The 7,500-nt window shown below is 43.9% G+C and overlaps 1 protein-coding gene across 2 annotated transcripts in view; it reads right to left on the bottom strand.

Moving 5' to 3' along the window:
- Window positions 1–7,500, bottom strand: part of mboat2b (membrane bound O-acyltransferase domain containing 2b) — a 50,687-nt gene that overhangs the window by 26,659 nt on the left and 16,528 nt on the right. The window contains exon 1 of one of the 2 annotated variants that reach the window (XM_042095932.1): window positions 1,683–1,811. The exons of the other annotated variant lie outside the window; for it this stretch is intronic. The gene's annotated coding sequence lies outside the window, so the exon portion shown is untranslated. Of the gene's footprint in view, window positions 1–1,682; window positions 1,812–7,500 lie in introns of those variants that run through there. 2 annotated transcript variants of the gene reach the window in all.

Genomic DNA, 7,500 nt, shown 5'->3' with positions numbered 1-7,500 from the left:
TAGACCATGTCTTCTAAAACTATTTTTACGTGCCGCGAACGGAGCGCTTCAGTTTTGGACCCGGTGTAGCCCAGGCGTTAAATCCTGAAAGCAACCTGCCAGCGAGGAGACACTATCTGTTTAGAGAGGAGACGACATAATGGAAAGCTTTAGCTACATGCTGGGGACCGTATGTAAAAAGATGTAAATGACCATGAAAATGGCATCAACATGCATATTTCTTTGTCCAAGACCAACATGGGTTTTTATTGGAGGTCAGTGTGATGAAAGCTTCCGAGGTTTATCTCCATAACTTTACCTGAGTAGTTTAATGGGTTAAGCTGATTTCATTTATACTGGCCATCTCCATGTTTAAAAACACTGTGACTGGTAGATAGTAGTAGCATTTCTGCAGTTTTCTTATATTTCTAGATCAGTGTTTCTCAAACTTTTTCAGACGAAGGACCACTTAACCAATAAAAAAGAAACGTATGGACCACCTAGCTAACCACCAACGTATGGACCACCTAGATAAAAAAAGATTAGACCTACTTCAACAGTATATTAGCCTACACAATAGGCCTACTCACTGAACCACCTTGCTTATTGTCTTTGCACTTTGCTTATTGTGTCAGAGGATTCATATTATTTAAACTGGCATATCTTACATACAGTGTTGCAGGGATGGTTATCTAATGGTTATGGACATGTATAAGGGTGTCCTGTAGTTGTCAGTATTTAACATCACTATGCAAAATATTTCCATTATTTCCATAGCTTATATCCAAATATATCCAGTGTCCCTCATTGTTGAATGGTTGCGGGGTAGAACGTCTGTCCAGCAAATGTCAACTGTGGTGTCTGAGAAAGGTCTGGGTCTGAGGGTGGTCTTTTCATGGACAAATCGAGCAGAAAGAAGTTTGTGGAGTGGGGGGCGGGAGGGGGGTTGGTGTGGACAGCCCTGAGCAGCATACTAAAGGCCGATGGGGGTGTGATGTAAGCGAGGCCCGGGGGCTAGAGTAGCAGAGAGCTGCTGGCATCAGAGGGACAACTCACTGACCCCTCCTCCCAACCAGGCAGGCACCAAGCCATGCAGTCACCCTCCATCACTGTAAGTCTTTTGTTTCTCATTCAATCTCTCTCTTACTCTCTCTCTCTCTCTCTCTCACACACACACACACACACACACACACACACACACACACACATAGCCTACTCTCTCTCTCTCACACACACACACACAGCGTACTCTCTCTTTTTCTCTCACACACACACATAGTCTACTCTCTCTCTCTCTCTGTCTCACACACACACACACACACACACACACACAGCCTCTCTCTCACACACACACACACAGCGTACTCTCTCTTTTTCTCTCACACACACACATAGTCTACTCTCTCTCTCTCTCTGTCTCACACACACACACACACACACACACACAGCCTCTCTCTCACACACACACACACACACATAGCCTCTCTCTCTCTCTCTCTCTCTCTCTCACACACACACACAGCCTACTCTCTCTCTCTCCATCACTATTATGTTGCTGTATCAAGACAAGAGTGGATATACTCGCCACTCTCCCTACTCGATCCTCCCTGTATACCTGATCTATCTGCTCATCTCAGGCCCAGCCCCCACACTAAACATGCTGAAGATCACTCACTCTTCAGACTCCATTGTTCACTCCCCACCAGTTAAAGTGGATCAGCTTGATGTGAACCATGCCCCTCTCTTCTTCCTCTTGGACTGGACATCTACCAGAGACAGCTGGACTAGCCCCACAGACCACCCTCAAAAGGCCACTGTTGTCTCTGTCTCAGTGCAGACCACAGCTGGACACAGCAACTAATCAGATCCTGGCTGGACCAGGGCCTGATTTGGGCTGGACTGAGCTGCTCCAGGTACTCCAGGCTGTTTACTGGGTATCATCAACACACACACACACACACACACAACAACAACAAACGGAACTTTGAGATTTGATGAAATGGAATCGAATTGAATCGGTCAGTAACAGGTATTTACATTGTTTGTTGGCATTTTTCATCAACTGACCTCAGACTCTGGCCATCGATTTCCCTATCTGACAGATTTAAAAGACACTAAGGTGATAGACCTACTGATTGGTGATGCTGATGTCAAGTGCACTTAATCTCACTGACAAGTGTAGCGAAAAAATGCTGAGGTATGTTCTTTCAGTGGGCAGAGGGCTTCGGCATGAAATTTTTATTTGTGGTCAGAGCCTCCGAAGGTTGAAAAGATTTCTCACATTGGTAGTCTTCCACATAGATAGTAAAATAATGAACAGAGCCACTCCGTAGGACTTGAAGGGTGGGAAGTGAAGTCAATTTGAACCAGTTTTCAGTTAGGCTAAGCTAGTTGGGCATCGTTTGTACTGCACAGCCTCAGCTCAGTTTAGTGACATAGATGTGATGTTGAGGAATAGACTGAAGCAGGGCAACTCATCTGGTAGCAGCGTTCAGGAAATTAGGACTGACATCAGAATGTGCAGACATGTTTGTGTGCCACATGTTCGTGTGCAGCTTTTGATATAGGTATTCTGTTCCAACATAGTAACAATCGGATAAAACATCACAAATAGCTTTTTTCCGATGCTTTCCTCTATGGCTCGTACCCAAAGGCTTTTCCTCACACTTTCCACACACACTTGTGTGGCACACTTTCCGAACGTCCGCTTACCCCAAGAATTCTCATTTGGTCTTTGTTTGGTTTTAGACTTGCATTTGCTGAAAGACTTTACATACAACTTTACATATACCACACACGCATGCAGGCACGCACATACGCACGCACGCACGCACGCACGCACATCTTTACAAGCTTTACCAACAACTAATTCCTTGATTGCTAATAAAGCTCACAGGATTATACATCCTGAGAGACACTCAAAGCACAGCTGCTGTCTCCCCTGATGTAAAAAAACTATTAAGAGCAATACTGTCTGGCAATACTATAAATAACAACTAAGAAATATATGCAGTTCATTTATCTACTCTGGGCACCCAATAGCTGAGGGTTTGTGAGAAGTGAAATTTGTAGAGCAGTGCCATGCGTCATGCCCTAGTTATTCTACATATGCTAGAACTGATTCACTTCCTCTGACAGAGACCGGTGCTTAGAAACACAGACACACATACTGTACGCGCGCTCGCACGCACACACATATCCACACATACACACACACGCACACACATTAAACATAACTATACGGTGACAGCAGAAAAACTCTTCAAAAACACGTCATAAAAGCTGACACTTTTTAATGCATACCTCTCCATTAGAGAGATGAATCCCTGAGAACATCTGAAAAGTGAGAGCTATTGAGAGAGAGCGAGATAAAAAATAGAAGACAGATCGTTCATGCATACATAATTCCATAGCAGACTGCAGAGTATGACTGACAAGAATAACCCACCCCACCCTAACCCACCCCACCCCATCATCTCTCTACCGCTGTCATCCCTCAGTTCAACAGCAGGCCAACACCCAACACACTAAGATTACTCATTTCCAAAGGGTTTGTGCATTCCTCTTAGCATAGCCATATCATCAATCACAGCTGGCTTAAGCAAATAGTTCACCCTACTACTTACTGGTCTTAATTGTGGCATATCTGTAGCAATTACTGTTGATAAAGGAGCTTAATTGGTCTCTCAGTCATTTGCAAATGCGATGCATGTATCTAAAATATAAAACATGAACCCCATGGTGAAGAAGCATTATCATTTGTTATTTCACATGTTAATTTCATGCTTCATATCACTTATGTCCCCATTAAGCAAACATAATACAACTCAGACATTCATTATCTCTTTATACCTGTGCAGCAGAGCCACGCTACGATGGTCTCAGGTTGCACTGTTTGAGTTCAGATGTTGTAAGGAATGCACACCACCCATGTTACACAAGTTTTAGAGCTTTGCACAAACCCATTCCGCACAGACTTCCAAAAGTGCTACCAATGAACATGATGAGTACACAGCACACTCCACTCTTCATCTCGCAGCCAAGATAGCACACAGTAGCTGCCCCAGAACTGACCAAGTTGGCTAACTGGGCGATTGGATCTCTGCCAGAAGTGCTTGGTCAGTTTTCATTTCTGGAATCAAATGAAGGGAACCCCCCCCCCTCAATAAAAGAAACTGTATCTAGACATGGGAAAAGAAACTGCAGCTAGACATGGGAAAAGAAACTGTATCTAGACATGGGAAAGTAAACTGTAGCTAGACATGGGAAAAGAAACTGTATCTAGACATGATAAAAGAAACTGTAGCTAGACATGGGAAAAGAAACTGTATCTAGACATGGGAAAATAAACTGTATCTAGGACATGGGAAAATAAACTGTATCTAGACATGGGAAAATAATCTATATCTAGACATGGGAAAATAAACTGTATCTAGGACATGGGAAAATAAACTGTATCTAGACATGGGATAAGAAACTGTAGCTAGACATGGGAAAAGAAACTATATCTAGACATGGGAAAAGAAACTATATCTAGACATGGGAAAAGAAACTATATCTAGACATGGGATAAGAAACTGTAGCTAGACATGGGAAAGGAAACAAACCACCAACAACATCCTTAGAGCAGCCTTGCTGTCTACACTACAGGTCCCCTCATACCAGAGTGAACAGAACACCTCAGTGCCCAGTATAGCAATTCCTGTTAGAGCAGACTTGCTGTCTACAGACCCCCTCATACCAGAGCTGTGCTCATGGAGGCTGAAGCACCTCATCAAAACACCCCATCCACACACACACACACACACACACACACACACACACACACACACACACACACACACACAGCATCCTGGGATCAATCGTCTGACCTTGCCCGTGTGGTTGCTTCATGCTCTGCCAACTTTATTATAGAGCAGAATAAAGAGGAGCCCTCCCAGTCTCTCATAACTTCACACAGACTAGACAGTTGAAGCAATATGGCAGTAACTCAGACACCAATAAAAAACCCTAAGGTTCAACTTATCTATAAACATCAGTGTTGAATGGTAAATAAACAACAAAAACAAAAATGTAGAGACAGAGAGACCCTTAAATAATGAAAGACTCTTAATTTGTCTATTTAAGGAATCTTAACAGATGCAAACCCTTCTGTTCAAGTGGGCCTCTTGTTTTCAGTGCACTGAGTCCTCTTGTTAATGTGTAGAAAAGACACTACACTCCTTACATCAGAGCAGAGCTCTTTAAAAGAGCCTTTCTACTGAAGAGCAGAGAGGGGAGCGTTTTCCTCTCTCACACACACACACACACTCTCCTGCACGCAATGTGTCACTGCTCTGAAGCCCAAGGAGGTTAGGATGGGGGGAGAAACAAACAGACGAAGCGTAATGAGCTGCAGTTTTAACAAGGCGAGGGCCAGTCTGTCTTCCTCTTTTCCTCACACATTAATGTTAATGTGAAACACACACACACACACACACACACACACACACACACACACACACACACACACACAAACCCACACACACACACACACTCACATAATCCCACATACACACACACACACACACTCACATAATCCCACATACACACACACACACACACACACACACACACACACACACACACACACAGAGTGTTGAGGGCTGTGAACACTCATAAATTGGGTTAATGTGCATGGAGGAATGGCTACCTTTTCATACGATCTCATTTCTAAAGTATACAATCTCTATCTGACGATTTCAGCTGAATATTACACCAATGACTCCAATGGTGTCTAAAATTCTGGTCCTCTTCAAATACAAATACAAACTCATAAGTTCAATGAATAGACCAACTCCTAGAAAGCATTTTTCATTAGCTGTATACCATCACAGTTACAGTAGCAGTGAAAATACAGCATATGCAGGAGGAGGCTGAAAAGATGACTCTTTGTAGACTTCCATTTTCAACAGTAATGGCTTTGGTCTCTTCTAACTGATGGATTGCAGTAGCTAAAAATGGCCCAGGTATTGTGAGTAGGAAATGCATCTTCATGACTGTTGAATCTCACCTCATGTAACCTACAGCACATGCACAGCACAATGCTGAGGTGAACATCAGCCTGGCGTTTCTTCTTAAAGGCAGATCAGGTGACATTCAGTCGAAGAGGGGTACATGCCAGGCCTACTCAGCTAAGAAAACTTCTGGGACGGGTACACACACACACACACACACACACATGCAAATAAACAACACAAACACACACACACACACACACACACATATACAAATAAACACACACACACACACACTCACATAAACCCCCACACACACACAAACACACACACATAAACCCACATACCCACACTCACACACACACACACACACTCACATAAACCCACACAAACACACACACATAAACCCACATACACCCCCCCCACACACACTCACTCACATAAACACACACACACACACACATAAACCCACATACACCCCCCCCCCCACACACTAACACACACACACACAAACACACACACATAAACCCACATACCCACACACACACACACACACACACACAAACCCACATACACACACACACACACACACCATCTCTCTTCCCCCTTAAGACATGCAGCTCTGCTCTAATTTTAGACAGTGGGGGGGCTCAGAGGATGGGGAGCGGGCTCTTGTACAGCTACAGTACGGAGGCCCTCAGGCCATCAGGCCTGGGGAAACAACACAGACCTCCATCTGAGCCCGAGCGAAAGCCTGAGGCTGAGGGAACTGCTTGAAGCTGACCCAAACAACTATGTCCAGTCACACCCGAGAACGAATCAATACAGCCATAAACAACGAACAAACAAGTGATCTGCGTGAAGTCCACAATAGGACTATGAAGCTGCAAATGTGTTCTGTTTCGATTTCACCCCCCTTGCTTAACAGTGGAGGGGGATTCAAGGAACATTAAGGTTGTGCAAGAGAGAAGAGATGGACGTACTTCATCTAGCCAGAGTGAGAGAAAGAAACAGAATGGGAATGAGAGAGGTAGATATGGGTAGAGTAGCCGGAGTTTTCCCATGCTGCGTTAGCCAGGCTATGGGTAGAGAGGGAGTGCTCCAACCATGTTCAATACTCAAGGGTTGAATCTTCAGGCGCTTTTATGTACTGTAACTGGCCATCTGCTGTCAGTATTCTGTGCCGTGAACCAGTGCAGACAATCACAGGGATCTACTGGCTTCAGCGCAGAAATAAGTAATTCTTGGACATAGCAATGTGATTGTTCAGCCTTTAGAGCCAGTAATACACTACAGAAAAAAATGGCAAGATATTACACAAATGACAGCTATACACGCTACGCAAGAAAAATGCAAAACAAGACAAGGAGGAGAAACCGTGTCAACATGATACAGTATGTTTTCGTCTAATTTATGTTGCCTAATTTCCGCACATGCCATTTTGATTATCTCAAATATTACTGCACATTTCTGACTGGAATTTGTTTGCATTGTTCAGTGAAACTGTTGACAGCCATGCTGGAGA

The sequence above is a fragment of the Alosa sapidissima genome, chromosome 6, assembly GCF_018492685.1.
Source record: "Alosa sapidissima isolate fAloSap1 chromosome 6, fAloSap1.pri, whole genome shotgun sequence".
In the NCBI taxonomy this organism is placed as follows: domain Eukaryota; kingdom Metazoa; phylum Chordata; class Actinopteri; order Clupeiformes; family Clupeidae; genus Alosa; species Alosa sapidissima.
The sequence above is the reverse complement of the archived record's forward strand: the minus strand, read 5'-3'. Positions and strand labels throughout refer to the sequence as shown.